The sequence below is a fragment of the Nerophis ophidion genome, linkage group LG05, assembly GCF_033978795.1.
Source record: "Nerophis ophidion isolate RoL-2023_Sa linkage group LG05, RoL_Noph_v1.0, whole genome shotgun sequence".
In the NCBI taxonomy this organism is placed as follows: domain Eukaryota; kingdom Metazoa; phylum Chordata; class Actinopteri; order Syngnathiformes; family Syngnathidae; genus Nerophis; species Nerophis ophidion.
The window spans coordinates 23,851,557-23,867,466 of NC_084615.1; the positions used below are offsets into that span (position 1 = coordinate 23,851,557).

The 15,910-nt window shown below is 37.1% G+C and overlaps 18 non-coding genes across 18 annotated transcripts; all 18 read right to left on the reverse strand.

Annotated features, from left to right (window-relative positions):
• Positions 1-117: 117 nt before the first annotated feature.
• On the reverse strand, positions 118-189 carry trnag-ucc (transfer RNA glycine (anticodon UCC)). The gene has a single exon. It is a non-coding gene; the product is annotated as a tRNA-Gly (tRNA).
• Positions 190-1,146: 957 nt separating this feature from the next.
• Positions 1,147-1,218, reverse strand: trnag-ucc (transfer RNA glycine (anticodon UCC)). The gene has a single exon. It is a non-coding gene; the product is annotated as a tRNA-Gly (tRNA).
• A 1,870-nt stretch (positions 1,219-3,088) lies between these two features.
• On the reverse strand, positions 3,089-3,160 carry trnag-ucc (transfer RNA glycine (anticodon UCC)). Its single transcript has one exon. It is a non-coding gene; the product is annotated as a tRNA-Gly (tRNA).
• A 359-nt stretch (positions 3,161-3,519) lies between these two features.
• Positions 3,520-3,591, reverse strand: trnag-ucc (transfer RNA glycine (anticodon UCC)). The gene has a single exon. It is a non-coding gene; the product is annotated as a tRNA-Gly (tRNA).
• Positions 3,592-3,955: 364 nt separating this feature from the next.
• trnag-ucc (transfer RNA glycine (anticodon UCC)) lies at positions 3,956-4,027 on the reverse strand. Its single transcript has one exon. It is a non-coding gene; the product is annotated as a tRNA-Gly (tRNA).
• Positions 4,028-4,816: 789 nt separating this feature from the next.
• trnag-ucc (transfer RNA glycine (anticodon UCC)) lies at positions 4,817-4,888 on the reverse strand. Its single transcript has one exon. It is a non-coding gene; the product is annotated as a tRNA-Gly (tRNA).
• Positions 4,889-5,250: 362 nt separating this feature from the next.
• Positions 5,251-5,322, reverse strand: trnag-ucc (transfer RNA glycine (anticodon UCC)). The gene has a single exon. It is a non-coding gene; the product is annotated as a tRNA-Gly (tRNA).
• Positions 5,323-6,328: 1,006 nt separating this feature from the next.
• Positions 6,329-6,400, reverse strand: trnag-ucc (transfer RNA glycine (anticodon UCC)). Its single transcript has one exon. It is a non-coding gene; the product is annotated as a tRNA-Gly (tRNA).
• Positions 6,401-8,492: 2,092 nt separating this feature from the next.
• On the reverse strand, positions 8,493-8,564 carry trnag-ucc (transfer RNA glycine (anticodon UCC)). The gene has a single exon. It is a non-coding gene; the product is annotated as a tRNA-Gly (tRNA).
• A 1,005-nt stretch (positions 8,565-9,569) lies between these two features.
• Positions 9,570-9,641, reverse strand: trnag-ucc (transfer RNA glycine (anticodon UCC)). The gene has a single exon. It is a non-coding gene; the product is annotated as a tRNA-Gly (tRNA).
• Positions 9,642-10,001: 360 nt separating this feature from the next.
• trnag-ucc (transfer RNA glycine (anticodon UCC)) lies at positions 10,002-10,073 on the reverse strand. Its single transcript has one exon. It is a non-coding gene; the product is annotated as a tRNA-Gly (tRNA).
• Positions 10,074-11,679: 1,606 nt separating this feature from the next.
• trnag-ucc (transfer RNA glycine (anticodon UCC)) lies at positions 11,680-11,751 on the reverse strand. The gene has a single exon. It is a non-coding gene; the product is annotated as a tRNA-Gly (tRNA).
• Positions 11,752-12,110: 359 nt separating this feature from the next.
• On the reverse strand, positions 12,111-12,182 carry trnag-ucc (transfer RNA glycine (anticodon UCC)). The gene has a single exon. It is a non-coding gene; the product is annotated as a tRNA-Gly (tRNA).
• A 364-nt stretch (positions 12,183-12,546) lies between these two features.
• On the reverse strand, positions 12,547-12,618 carry trnag-ucc (transfer RNA glycine (anticodon UCC)). Its single transcript has one exon. It is a non-coding gene; the product is annotated as a tRNA-Gly (tRNA).
• A 789-nt stretch (positions 12,619-13,407) lies between these two features.
• Positions 13,408-13,479, reverse strand: trnag-ucc (transfer RNA glycine (anticodon UCC)). The gene has a single exon. It is a non-coding gene; the product is annotated as a tRNA-Gly (tRNA).
• Positions 13,480-13,841: 362 nt separating this feature from the next.
• On the reverse strand, positions 13,842-13,913 carry trnag-ucc (transfer RNA glycine (anticodon UCC)). The gene has a single exon. It is a non-coding gene; the product is annotated as a tRNA-Gly (tRNA).
• Positions 13,914-14,919: 1,006 nt separating this feature from the next.
• Positions 14,920-14,991, reverse strand: trnag-ucc (transfer RNA glycine (anticodon UCC)). The gene has a single exon. It is a non-coding gene; the product is annotated as a tRNA-Gly (tRNA).
• A 792-nt stretch (positions 14,992-15,783) lies between these two features.
• Positions 15,784-15,855, reverse strand: trnag-ucc (transfer RNA glycine (anticodon UCC)). Its single transcript has one exon. It is a non-coding gene; the product is annotated as a tRNA-Gly (tRNA).
• Positions 15,856-15,910: the final 55 nt, after the last annotated feature.

Below are 15,910 nucleotides of genomic sequence, written 5' to 3' on the forward strand. Positions count from 1 at the left end.
ATTCTAAAATCTTAAACACACCATTGGAAGTTGGCTGCTATCTCTGGAGTTTTTGCTGAATAATAATTAAATAACAACTTTAAACTGACTGGAATATTATTAAAACTTCAAAAGCTATGCATTGGCTGGGAATCAAACCCAGGTCAACTGGTTGGAAGGCAGCTATGCTAACCACTATACTACCAATGCGTAGTCATTGGGCAAATTTTGATTAGAAATTCAAAAATTTTACATAAACCATTGGCAATTGGCTGCGATCTCTGTTTTTTTGCTGATTAATAGTTCAATAACAACTTTCAACTGACTGGACGTTGCCAAATTAACTCAAGCCATGCATTGGTTGGGAATCAAAACCTAGTCTACCTCTTGGAAGGCAGCTATGTTAGCCATGACACCACAGATGCTTAGTCCTTGGATAATGTTTACCTTGAAATTCTAAAATCTAGACAAACCATTGGAAATTGGCTGCTATCTCTGGGGTTTTTGCTGATCAATGTTTAAATAACAACATTCAATGGACTGGAAGTTGCCAAAAAACCCCAAGCCATGCATAGGCTAGCAATCGAACCAACACTTAGTCCATGAATAAATGTTTCCTTGAAATTCCAAAATGTTAAAAAAACCATTGGAAATTGGCTGCTATCTCTGAGTTTTTTGCCAATTGTTAGTTAAAAACGACTTTCAACTGACTGGACGTTGAAAAAATAACACAAGAAATACATTGGCTGGGAACTGAACCCAGGTCACCTGCTTGAAAGGCAGCTATGCTAACCACTATACCACCATTGCTTAGTCATTTGATAAAGATGGATTAGAAATTCAAAAATTTTAAATAAACCATTGGCAATTAGCTGCAATCTCTGTTTTTTTTGCTGATTAATAGTTCAATAACAACTTTCAACTGACTGGACGTTGCCAAATCAACTCAAGCCATGCATTGGTTGGAAATCAAAACCTAGTCTACCTCTTGGAAGGCAGCTATGCTCGCCATGACACCACAGATGCTTAGTCCTTGGATGTTTACCTTGAAATTCTAAAATTTTAAACAAACCCTTGGAAATTGGCTGCTATCTCTGGAGTTTTTGCTGAATAATAATTAAATAACAACTTTAAACTGACTGGACATTATTAAAACATCAAAAGCTATGCATTGGCTGGGAATCGAACCCAGGTCAACTGCTTGGAAGGCAGCTATGCTAACCACTATGCCACCAATGCTTAGTCATTGGGTGAATTTTGATTAGAAACTCATACATTTCAAATACACCATTGGCAATTGGCTGATATTGCTGTTTTTTTTTTGCTGATTAATAGTTCAATAATAACTTTCAACTGACTGGTCGTTGCCAAATCAACTCAAGCAATGCATTGGTTGGGAATCAAAACCTAGTCTACCTCTTGGAAGGCAGCTATGTTAGCCATGACACCACAGATGCTTAGTCCTTGGATGTTTACCTTGAAATTCTAAAATCTTAAACAAACCCTTGGAAATTGGCTGCTATCTCTGGAGTTTTTTTGCTAATTGTTAGTTAAAAAACGACTTTCAACTGACTGGACATTGCAAAAACAACACAAGATATACATTGGCTGGGAATCTAACCCAGGTCACCTGCTTGAAAGGAAGCGATGCTAACCACTATTCCACCAAAGCTCAGTCATTTAGTAAAGATGGATTAGAAATTCAAAAATTTTAAATAAACCATTGGCAATTGGCTGCAATCTCTGTTTTTTTTGCCGATTAATAGTTCAATAACAATTTTCAACTGACTGGATGTTGCCAAACTAACTCAAGCCATGCATTGGTTGGGAATCAAAACCTAGTCTACCTCTTGGAACGCAACTATGTTAGCCATGACACCACAGATGCTTAGTCCGTGGATAATGTTTACCTTGAAATTCTAAAATCTAAACAAACCATTCGAAATTGGCTGCTATCTCTGGGGTTTTTGCCAATTGTAAGTTAAAAAACGACTTTCAACTGACTGGACGTTGCAAAAATAACACAAGATATACCTTAGCTGGGAATCGAACCCAGGTCACCTGCTTGAAAGGAAACGATGCTAACCACTATACCACCAAAGCTCAGTCATTTAGAAAGATGGATTAGAAATTCAAAAATTTTAAATAAACCATTGGCAATTGGCTGCGATATCTGTTTTTTTTTGCTGATTAATAGTTCAATAACAATTTTCAACTGACTGGACGTTGCCAAATTAACTCAAGCCATGCATTGGTTGTGAATCAAAACCTAGTCTACCTCTTGGAAGGCAGCTATGTTAGCCATGACACCACAGATGCTTAGTCCTTGGATAATGTTTACCTTGAAATTCTAAAATCTAGACAAACCATTGGAAATTGGCTGCTATCTCTGGGGTTTTTGCTGATCAATGTTTAAATAACAACATTCAATGGACTGGACGTTGCCAACAAAGCCCAAGCCATGCATAGGCTAGGAATCGAACGCAGGTCAATTATTTGGAAAATAGCTTTGCCAACCACTATACCACCAACACTTAGTCCATGAATAAATGTTTCCTTGAAATTCCAAAATCTTAAATAAAACATTGGAAATTGGCTGCTATCTCTGAGTTTTTTGCCAATTGTTGGATGAAAAACGACTTTCAACTGACTGAACGTTGCAAAAATAACACAAGAAATACATTGCCTGGGAATTGAACCCAGGTCACCTGCCTGAAAGGCAGCTATGCTAACCACTATACCACCAATGCTTAGCCATTTGGTAAAGATGGATTAGAAATTCAAAAATTTTAAATAAACCATTGGCAATTGGCTGATATTGCTGGGTTTTTTTTGCAGATTAATAGTTCAATAACAACTTTCAACTGACTGGACGTTGCCAAATCAACTCAAGCCATGCATTGGTTGGAAATCAAAACCTAGTCTACCTCTTGGAAGGCAGCTATGCTCACCATGACACCACAGATGCTTAGTCCTTGGATGTTTACCTTGAAATTCTAAAATCTTAAACAAACCCTTGGAAATTGGCTGCTATCTCTGGAGTTTTTGCTGAATAATAATTAAATAACAACTTTAAACTGACTGGACATTATTAAAACATCAAAAGCTATGCATTGGCTGGGAATCGAACCCAGGTCAACTGCTTGGAAGGCAGCTATTCTAACCACTATACCACCAATGCTTAGTCATTGGGTAAATTTTGATTAGAAATTCAAAAATTTTAAATAAACCATTGGCAATTGGCTGATATTGCTGGGTTTTTTTTGCAGATTAATAGTTCAATAACAACTTTCAACTGACTGGACGTTGCCAAATCAACTCAAGCCATGCATTGGTTGAAAATCAAAACCTAGTCTACCTCTTGGAAGGCAGCTATGCTCGCCATGACACCACAGATGCTTAGTCCTTGGATGTTTACCTTGAAATTCTAAAATTTTAAACAAACCCTTGGAAATTGGCTGCTATCTCTGGAGTTTTTGCTGAATAATAATTAAATAACAACTTTAAACTGACTGGACATTATTAAAACATCAATAGCTATGCATTGGCTAGGAAACGAACCCAGATCAACTGCTTGGAAGGCAGCTATGCTAACCACTATACCACCAATGCTTAGTCATTGGGTAAATTTTGATCAGAAACTCATACATTTCAAATACACCATTGGCAATTGGCTGATATTGCTGTTTTTTTTTTTGCTGATTTATAGTTCAATAATAACTTTCAACTGACTGGACGTTGCCAAATCAACTCAAGCCATGCATTGGTTGGGAATCAAAACCTAGTCTACCTCTTGGAAGGCAGCTATGTTAGCCATGACACCACAGATGCTTAGTCCTTGGATAATGTTTACCTTGAAATTCTAAAATCTTAAACACACCATTGGAAGTTGGCTGCTATCTCTGGAGTTTTTGCTGAATAATAATTAAATAACAACTTTAAACTGACTGGAATATTATTAAAACATCAAAAGCTATGCATTGGCTGGGAATCAAACCCAGGTCAACTGCTTGGAAGGCAGCTATGCTAACCACTATACTACCAATGCGTAGTCATTGGGCAAATTTTGATTAGAAATTCAAAAATTTTACATAAACCATTGGCAATTGGCTGCGATCTCTGTTTTTTTGCTGATTAATAGTTCAATAACAACTTTCAACTGACTGGACGTTGCCAAATTAACTCAAGCCATGCATTGGTTGGGAATCAAAACCTAGTCTACTTCTTGGAAGGCAGCTATGTTAGCCATGACACCACAGATGCTTAGTCCTTGGATAATGTTTACCTTGAAATTCTAAAATCTAGACAAACCATTGGAAATTGGCTGCTATCTCTGGGGTTTTTTCTGATCAATGTTTAAATAACAACATTCAATGGACTGGACGTTGCCAAAAAACCCCAAGCCATGCATAGGCTAGCAATCGAACGCAGGTCAATTTTTTGGAAAGTAGCTATGCCAACCACTATACCACCAACACTTAGTCCATGAATAAATGTTTCCTTGAAATTCCAAAATGTTAAATAAACCATTGGAAATTGGCTGCTATCTCTGAGTTTTTTGCCAATTGTTAGTTAAAAACGACTTTCAACTGACTGGACGTTGCAAAAATAACACAAGAAATACATTGCCTGGGAACTGAACCCAGGTCACCTGCTTGAAAGGCAGCTATGCTAACCACTATACCACCATTGCTTAGTCATTTGGTAAAGATGGATTAGAAATTCAAAAATTTTAAATAAACCATTGGCAATTAGCTGCAATCTCTGTTTTTTTTGCTGATTAATAATTAAATAACAACTTTAAACTGACTGGACATTATTAAAACATCAAAAGCTATGCATTGGCTGGGAATCGAACCCAGGTCAACTGCTTGGAAGGCAGCTATGCTAACCACTATACCACCAATGCTTAGTCATTGGGTAAATTTTGATTAGAAATTCAAAAATTTTAAATAAACCATTGGCAATTGGCTGATATTGCTGGGTTTTTTTTGCAGATTAATAGTTCAATAACAACTTCCAACCGACTGGACGTTGCCAAATTAACTCAAGCCATGCATTGGTTGGGAATCAAAACCTAGTCTACCTCTTGGAAGGCAGCTATGTTAGCCATGACACCACAGATGCTTAGTCCTTGGATAATGTTTACCTTGAAATTCTAAAATCTTAAACACACCATTGGAAGTTGGCTGTTATCTCTGGAGTTTTTGCTGAATAATAATTAAATAACAACTTTAAACTGACTGGACATTATTAAAACATCAAAAGCTATGCATTGGCTGGGAATCGAACCCAGGTCAACTGCTTGGAAGGCAGCTATGCTAACCACTATACCACCAATGCTTAGTCATTGGGTACATCTTGATTAGAAATTCAAAAATTTTACATAAACCATTGGCAATTGGCTGCGATCTCTGACTTTTTTGCTGATTAATAGTTCAATAACAACTTTCAACTGACTGGACGTTGCCAAATCAACTCAAGCCATGCATTGGTTGGGAATCAAAACCTAGTCTACCTCTTGGAAGGCAGCTATGTTAGCCATGACACCACAGATGCTTAGTCCTTGGATAATGTTTACCTTGAAATTCTAAAATCTAAACAAACCATTGGAAATTGGCTGCTATCTCTGGGGTTTTTGCTGATCAATGTTTAAATAACAACATTCAATGGACTGGACGTTGCCAACAAAGCCCAAGCCATGCATAGGCTAGGAATCGAACGCAGGTCAATTATTTGGAAAATAGCTTTGCCAACCACTATACCACCAACACTTAGTCCATGAATAAATGTTTCCCTGAAATTCCAAAATCTTAAATAAAACATTGGAAATTGGCTGCTATCTCTGAGTTTTTTGCCAATTGTTAGATGAAAAACGACTTTCAACTGACTGAACGTTGCAAAAATAACACAAGAAATACATTGCCTGGGAATTGAACCCAGGTCACCTGCCTGAAAGGGAGCTATGCTAACCACTATACCACCAATGCTTAGCCATTTGGTTAAGATGGATTAGAAATTCAAAAATTTTAAATAAACCATTGGCAATTGGCTGATATTGCTGGGTTTTTTTTGCAGATTAATAGTTCAATAACAACTTTCAACTGACTGGACGTTGCCAAATCAACTCAAGCCATGCATTGGTTGGAAATCAAAACCTAGTCTACCTCTTGGAAGGCAGCTATGCTCACCATGACACCACAGATGCTTAGTCCTTGGATGTTTACCTTGAAATTCTAAAATCTTAAACAAACCCTTGGAAATTGGCTGCTATCTCTGGAGTTTTTGCTGAATAATAATTAAATAACAACTTTAAACTGACTGGACATTATTAAAACATCAAAAGCTATGCATTGGCTGGGAATCGAACCCAGGTCAACTGCTTGGAAGGCAGCTATGCTAACCACTATACCACCAATGCTTAGTCATTGACTAAATTTTGATTAGAAATTCAAAAATTTTAAATAAACCATTGGCAATTGGCTGATATTGCTGGGTTTTTTTTGCAGATTAATAGTTCAATAACAACTTTCAACTGAATGGACGTTGCCAAATCAACTCAAGCCATGCATTGGTTGGGAATCAAAACCTAGTCTACCTCTTGGAAGGCAGCTATGTTAGCCATGACACCACAGATGCTTAGTCCTTGGATAATGTTTACCTTGAAATTCTAAAATCTAGACAAACCATTGGAAATTGGCTGCTATCCCTGGGGTTTTTTCTGATCAATGTTTAAATAACAACATTCAATGGACTGGACGTTGCCAAAAAACCCCAAGCCATGCATAGGCTAGCAATCGAACGCAGGTCAATTTTTTGGAAAGTAGCTATGCCAACCACTATACCACCAACACTTAGTCCATGAATAAATGTTTCCTTGAAATTCCAAAATGTTAAATAAACCATTGGAAATTGGCTGCTATCTCTGAGTTTTTTGCCAATTGTTAGTTAAAAACGACTTTCAACTGACTGGACGTTGCAAAAATAACACAAGAAATACATTGCCTGGGAACTGAACCCAGGTCACCTGCTTGAAAGGCAGCTATGCTAACCACTATACCACCATTGCTTAGTCATTTGGTAAAGATGGATTAGAAATTCAAAAATTTTAAATAAACCATTGGCAATTGGCTGCTATCTCTGGAGTTTTTTTGCTAATTGTTAGTTAAAAAACGACTTTCAACTGACTGGACATTGCAAAAACAACACAAGATATACATTGGCTGGGAATCTAACCCAGGTCACCTGCTTGAAAGGAAGCGATGCTAACCACTATTCCACCAAAGCTCAGTCATTTAGTAAAGATGGATTAGAAATTCAAAAATTTAAAATAAACCATTGGCAATTGGCTGCAATCTCTGTTTTTTTTGCCGATTAATAGTTCAATAACAATTTTCAACTGACTGGATGTTGCCAAACTAACTCAAGCCATGCATTGGTTGGGAATCAAAACCTAGTCTACCTCTTGGAACGCAACTATGTTAGCCATGACACCACAGATGCTTAGTCCGTGGATAATGTTTACCTTGAAATTCTAAAATCTAAACAAACCATTCGAAATTGGCTGCTATCTCTGGGGTTTTTGCCAATTGTAAGTTAAAAAACGACTTTCAACTGACTGGACGTTGCAAAAATAACACAAGATATACCTTAGCTGGGAATCGAACCTAGGTCACCTGCTTGAAAGGAAACGATGCTAACCACTATACCACCAAAGCTCAGTCATTTAGAAAGATGGATTAGAAATTCAAAAATTTTAAATAAACCATTGGCAATTGGCTGCGATATCTGTTTTTTTTTGCTGATTAATAGTTCAATAACAATTTTCAACTGACTGGACGTTGCCAAATTAACTCAAGCCATGCATTGGTTGTGAATCAAAACCTAGTCTACCTCTTGGAAGGCAGCTATGTTAGCCATGACACCACAGATGCTTAGTCCTTGGATAATGTTTACCTTGAAATTCTAAAATCTTAAACACACCATTGGAATTTGGCTGCTATCTCTGAGTTTTTTGCCAATTGTTAGTTAAAAAACGACTTTCAACTGACTGGACGTTGCAAAAATAACACAAGAAATACATTGCCTGGGAATTGAACCCAGGTCACCTGCCTGAAAGGCAGCTATGCTAACCACTATACCACCAATGCTTAGCCATTTGGTAAAGATGGATTAGAAATTCAAAAATTTTAAATAAACCATTGGCAATTGGCTGATATTGCTATTTTTTTTTTGCAGATTAATAGTTCAATAACAACTTTCAACTGAATGGACGTTGCCAAATTAACTCAAGCCATGCATTGGTTGGGAATCAAAACCTAGTCTACCTCTTGGAAGGCAGCTATGCTAGCCATGACACCACAGATGCTTAGTCCTTGGATAATATTTGCCTTGAAATTCTAAAATCTTAAACACACCATTGGAAATTGGCTGCTATCTCTGGCCTTTTTGCTGAATAATAATTAAATAACAACTTTAAACTGACTGGAATATTATTAAAACATCAAAAGCTTAGCATTGGCTGGGAACCAAACCCAGGTCAACTGCTTGGAAGGCAGCTATGCTAACCACTATACTACCAATGCGTAGTCATTGGGCAAATTTTGATTAGAAATTCAAAAATTTTACATAAACCATTGGCAATTGGCTGCGATCTCTGTTTTTTTTGCTGATTAATAGTTCAATAACAACTTTCAACCGACTGGACGTTGCCAAATTAACTCAAGCCATGCATTGGTTGGGAATCAAAACCTAGTCTACCTCTTGGAAGGCAGCTATGTTAGCCATGACACCACAGATGCTTAGTCCTTGAATAATGTTTACCTTGAAATTCTAAAATCTAGACAAACCATTGGAAATTGGCTGCTATCTCTGGGGTTTTTGCTGATCAATGTTTAAATAACAACATTCAATGGACTGGACGTTGCCAAAAAACCCCAAGCCATGCATAGACTAGCAATCGAACGCAGGTCAATTTTTTGGAAAATAGCTATGCCAACCACTATACCACTAACACTTAGTCCATGAATAAATGTTTCCTTGAAATTCCAAAATGTTAAATAAACCATTGGAAATTGGCTGCTATCTCTGAGTTTTTTGCCAATTGTTAGTTAAAAACGACTTTCAACTGACTGGACGTTGCAAAAATAACACAAGAAATACATTGCCTGGGAATTGAACCCAGGTCACCTGCCTGAAAGGCAGCTATGCTAACCACTATACCACCAATGCTTAGCCATTTGGTAAAGATGGATTAGAAATTCAAAAATTTTAAATAAACCATTGGCAATTGGCTGATATTGCTGGGTTTTTTTTGCAGATTAATAGTTCAATAACAACTTTCAACTGACTGGACGTTGCCAAATCAACTCAAGCCATGCATTGGTTGGAAATCAAAACCTAGTCCACCTCTTGGAAGGCAGCTATGCTCACCATGACACCACAGATGCTTAGTCCTTGGATGTTTACCTTGAAATTCTAAAATCTTAAACAAACCCTTGGAAATTGGCTGCTATCTCTGGAGTTTTTGCTGATTAATAATTAAATAACAACTTTAAACTGACTGGACATTATTAAAACATCAAAAGCTATGCATTGGCTGGGAATCGAACCCAGGTCAACTGCTTGGAAGGCAGCTATGCTAACCACTATACCACCAATGCTTAGTCATTGGGTAAATTTTTATTAGAAATTCAAAAATTTTAAATAAACCATTGGCAATTGGCTGATTTTGCTGGGTTTTTTTTGCAGATTAATAGTTCAATAACAACTTTCAACTGACTGGACATTGCCAAATCAACTCAAGCCATGCATTGGTTGGAAATCAAAACCTAGTCTACCTCTTGGAAGGCAGCTATGCTCGCCATGACAGCACAGATGCTTAGTCCTTGGATGTTTACCTTGAAATTCTAAAATCTTAAACACACCATTGGAAGTTGGCTGCTATCTCTGGAGTTTTTGCTGAATAATAATTAAATAACAACTTTAAACTGACTGGAATATTATTAAAACATCAAAAGCTATGCATTGGCTGGGAATCAAACCCAGGTCAACTGCTTGGAAGGCAGCTATGCTAACCACTATACTACCAATGCGTAGTCATTGGGCAAATTTTGATTAGAAATTCAAAAATTTTACATCAACCATTGGCAATTGGCTGCGATCTCTGTTTTTTTGCTGATTAATAGTTCAATAACAACTTTCAACTGACTGGACGTTGCCAAATTAACTCAAGCCATGCATTGGTTGGGAATCAAAACCTAGTCTACCTCTTGGAAGGCAGCTATGTTAGCCATGACACCACAGATGCTTAGTCCTTGGATAATGTTTACCTTGAAATTCTAAAATCTAGACAAACCATTGGAAATTGGCTGCTATCTCTGGGGTTTTTGCTGATCAATGTTTAAATAACAACATTCAATGGACTGGAAGTTGCCAAAAAACCCCAAGCCATGCATAGGCTAGCAATCGAACCAACACTTAGTCCATGAATAAATGTTTCCTTGAAATTCCAAAATGTTAAAAAAACCATTGGAAATTGGCTGCTATCTCTGAGTTTTTTGCCAATTGTTAGTTAAAAACGACTTTCAACTGACTGGACGTTGAAAAAATAACACAAGAAATACATTGGCTGGGAACTGAACCCAGGTCACCTGCTTGAAAGGCAGCTATGCTAACCACTATACCACCATTGCTTAGTCATTTGATAAAGATGGATTAGAAATTCAAAAATTTTAAATAAACCATTGGCAATTAGCTGCAATCTCTGTTTTTTTTGCTGATTAATAGTTCAATAACAATTTTCAACTGACTGGACGTTGCCAAATTAACTCAAGCCATGCACTGGTTGGGAATCAAAACCTAGTCTACCTCTTGGAAGGCAGCTATGTTAGCCATGACACCACAGATGCTTAGTCCTTGGATAATGTTTACCTTGAAATTCTAAAATCTAGACAAACCATTGGAAATTGGCTGCTATCTCTGGGGTTTTTGCTGATCAATGTTTAAATAACAACATTCAATGGACTGGACGTTGCCAACAAAGCCCAAGCCATGCATAGGCTAGGAATCGAACGCAGGTCAATTATTTGGAAAATAGCTTTGCCAACCACTATACCACCAACACTTAGTCCATGAATAAATGTTTCCTTGAAATTCCAAAATCTTAAATAAAACATTGGAAATTGGCTGCTATCTCTGAGTTTTTTGCCAATTGTTAGATGAAAAACGACTTTCAACTGACTGAACGTTGCAAAAATAACACAAGAAATACATTGCCTGGGAATTGAACCCAGGTCACCTGCCTGAAAGGCAGCTATGCTAACCACTATACCACCAATGCTTAGCCATTTGGTAAAGATGGATTAGAAATTCAAAAATTTTAAATAAACCATTGGCAATTGGCTGATATTGCTGGGTTTTTTTTGCAGATTAATAGTTCAATAACAACTTTCAACTGACTGGACGTTGCCAAATCAACTCAAGCCATGCATTGGTTGGAAATCAAAACCTAGTCTACCTCTTGGAAGGCAGCTATGCTCACCATGACACCACAGATGCTTAGTCCTTGGATGTTTACCTTGAAATTCTAAAATCTTAAACAAACCCTTGGAAATTGGCTGCTATCTCTGGAGTTTTTGCTGAATAATAATTAAATAACAACTTTAAACTGACTGGACATTATTAAAACATCAAAAGCTATGCATTGGCTGGGAATCGAACCCAGGTCAACTGCTTGGAAGGCAGCTATTCTAACCACTATACCACCAATGCTTAGTCATTGGGTAAATTTTGATTAGAAATTCAAAAATTTTAAATAAACCATTGGCAATTGGCTGATATTGCTGGGTTTTTTTTGCAGATTAATAGTTCAATAACAACTTTCAACTGACTGGACGTTGCCAAATCAACTCAAGCCATGCATTGGTTGAAAATCAAAACCTAGTCTACCTCTTGGAAGGCAGCTATGCTCGCCATGACACCACAGATGCTTAGTCCTTGGATGTTTACCTTGAAATTCTAAAATTTTAAACAAACCCTTGGAAATTGGCTGCTATCTCTGGAGTTTTTGCTGAATAATAATTAAATAACAACTTTAAACTGACTGGACATTATTAAAACATCAATAGCTATGCATTGGCTAGGAAACGAACCCAGATCAACTGCTTGGAAGGCAGCTATGCTAACCACTATACCACCAATGCTTAGTCATTGGGTAAATTTTGATCAGAAACTCATACATTTCAAATACACCATTGGCAATTGGCTGATATTGCTGTTTTTTTTTTTGCTGATTTATAGTTCAATAATAACTTTCAACTGACTGGACGTTGCCAAATCAACTCAAGCCATGCATTGGTTGGGAATCAAAACCTAGTCTACCTCTTGGAAGGCAGCTATGTTAGCCATGACACCACAGATGCTTAGTCCTTGGATAATGTTTACCTTGAAATTCTAAAATCTTAAACACACCATTGGAAGTTGGCTGCTATCTCTGGAGTTTTTGCTGAATAATAATTAAATAACAACTTTAAACTGACTGGAATATTATTAAAACATCAAAAGCTATGCATTGGCTGGGAATCAAACCCAGGTCAACTGCTTGGAAGGCAGCTATGCTAACCACTATACTACCAATGCGTAGTCATTGGGCAAATTTTGATTAGAAATTCAAAAATTTTACATAAACCATTGGCAATTGGCTGCGATCTCTGTTTTTTTGCTGATTAATAGTTCAATAACAACTTTCAACTGACTGGACGTTGCCAAATTAACTCAAGCCATGCATTGGTTGGGAATCAAAACCTAGTCTACTTCTTGGAAGGCAGCTATGTTAGCCATGACACCACAGATGCTTAGTCCTTGGATAATGTTTACCTTGAAATTCTAAAATCTAGACAAACCATTGGAAATTGGCTGCTATCTCTGGGGTTTTTTCTGATCAATGTTTAAATAACAACATTCAATGGACTGGACGTTGCCAAAAAACCCCAAGCCATGCATAGGCTAGCAATCGAACGCAGGTCAATTTTTTGGAAAGTAGCTATGCCAACCACTATACCACCAACACTTAGTCCATGAATAAATGTTTCCTTGAAATTCCAAAATGTTAAATAAACCATTGGAAATTGGCTGCTATCTCTGAGTTTTTTGCCAATTGTTAGTTAAAAACGACTTTCAACTGACTGGACGTTGCAAAAATAACACAAGAAATACATTGCCTGGGAACTGAACCCAGGTCACCTGCTTGAAAGGCAGCTATGCTAACCACTATACCACCATTGCTTAGTCATTTGGTAAAGATGGATTAGAAATTCAAAAATTTTAAATAAACCATTGGCAATTAGCTGCAATCTCTGTTTTTTTTGCTGATTAATAATTAAATAACAACTTTAAACTGACTGGACATTATTAAAACATCAAAAGCTATGCATTGGCTGGGAATCGAACCCAGGTCAACTGCTTGGAAGGCAGCTATGCTAACCACTATACCACCAATGCTTAGTCATTGGGTAAATTTTGATTAGAAATTCAAAAATTTTAAATAAACCATTGGCAATTGGCTGATATTGCTGGGTTTTTTTTGCAGATTAATAGTTCAATAACAACTTCCAACCGACTGGACGTTGCCAAATTAACTCAAGCCATGCATTGGTTGGGAATCAAAACCTAGTCTACCTCTTGGAAGGCAGCTATGTTAGCCATGACACCACAGATGCTTAGTCCTTGGATAATGTTTACCTTGAAATTCTAAAATCTTAAACACACCATTGGAAGTTGGCTGTTATCTCTGGAGTTTTTGCTGAATAATAATTAAATAACAACTTTAAACTGACTGGACATTATTAAAACATCAAAAGCTATGCATTGGCTGGGAATCGAACCCAGGTCAACTGCTTGGAAGGCAGCTATGCTAACCACTATTCCACCAATGCTTAGTCATTGGGTACATCTTGATTAGAAATTCAAAAATTTTACATAAACCATTGGCAATTGGCTGCGATCTCTGACTTTTTTGCTGATTAATAGTTCAATAACAACTTTCAACTGACTGGACGTTGCCAAATCAACTCAAGCCATGCATTGGTTGGGAATCAAAACCTAGTCTACCTCTTGGAAGGCAGCTATGTTAGCCATGACACCACAGATGCTTAGTCCTTGGATAATGTTTACCTTGAAATTCTAAAATCTAAACAAACCATTGGAAATTGGCTGCTATCTCTGGGGTTTTTGCTGATCAATGTTTAAATAACAACATTCAATGGACTGGACGTTGCCAACAAAGCCCAAGCCATGCATAGGCTAGGAATCGAACGCAGGTCAATTATTTGGAAAATAGCTTTGCCAACCACTATACCACCAACACTTAGTCCATGAATAAATGTTTCCCTGAAATTCCAAAATCTTAAATAAAACATTGGAAATTGGCTGCTATCTCTGAGTTTTTTGCCAATTGTTAGATGAAAAACGACTTTCAACTGACTGAACGTTGCAAAAATAACACAAGAAATACATTGCCTGGGAATTGAACCCAGGTCACCTGCCTGAAAGGGAGCTATGCTAACCACTATACCACCAATGCTTAGCCATTTGGTTAAGATGGATTAGAAATTCAAAAATTTTAAATAAACCATTGGCAATTGGCTGATATTGCTGGGTTTTTTTTGCAGATTAATAGTTCAATAACAACTTTCAACTGACTGGACGTTGCCAAATCAACTCAAGCCATGCATTGGTTGGAAATCAAAACCTAGTCTACCTCTTGGAAGGCAGCTATGCTCACCATGACACCACAGATGCTTAGTCCTTGGATGTTTACCTTGAAATTCTAAAATCTTAAACAAACCCTTGGAAATTGGCTGCTATCTCTGGAGTTTTTGCTGAATAATAATTAAATAACAACTTTAAACTGACTGGACATTATTAAAACATCAAAAGCTATGCATTGGCTGGGAATCGAACCCAGGTCAACTGCTTGGAAGGCAGCTATGCTAACTACTATACCACCAATGCTTAGTCATTGACTAAATTTTGATTAGAAATTCAAAAATTTTAAATAAACCATTGGCAATTGGCTGATATTGCTGGGTTTTTTTTGCAGATTAATAGTTCAATAACAACTTTCAACTGAATGGACGTTGCCAAATCAACTCAAGCCATGCATTGGTTGGGAATCAAAACCTAGTCTACCTCTTGGAAGGCAGCTATGTTAGCCATGACACCACAGATGCTTAGTCCTTGGATAATGTTTACCTTGAAATTCTAAAATCTAGACAAACCATTGGAAATTGGCTGCTATCCCTGGGGTTTTTTCTGATCAATGTTTAAATAACAACATTCAATGGACTGGACGTTGCCAAAAAACCCCAAGCCATGCATAGGCTAGCAATCGAACGCAGGTCAATTTTTTGGAAAGTAGCTATGCCAACCACTATACCACCAACACTTAGTCCATGAATAAATGTTTCCTTGAAATTCCAAAATGTTAAATAAACCATTGGAAATTGGCTGCTATCTCTGATTTTTTTGCCAATTGTTAGTTAAAAACGACTTTCAACTGACTGGACGTTGCAAAAATAACACAAGAAATACATTGCCTGGGAACTGAACCCAGGTCACCTGCTTGAAAGGCAGCTATGCTAACCACTATACCACCATTGCTTAGTCATTTGGTAAAGATGGATTAGAAATTCAAAAATTTTAAATAAACCATTGGCAATTAGCTGCAATCTCTGTTTTTTTTGCTGATTAATAATTAAATAACAACTTTAAACTGACAGGACATTATTAAAACATCAAAAGCTATGCATTGGCTGGGAATCGAACCCAGGTCAACTGCTTGGAAGGCAGCTATGCTAACCACTATACCACCAATGCTTAGTCATTGGGTAAATTTTGATTAGAAATTCAAAAATTTTAAATAAACCATTGG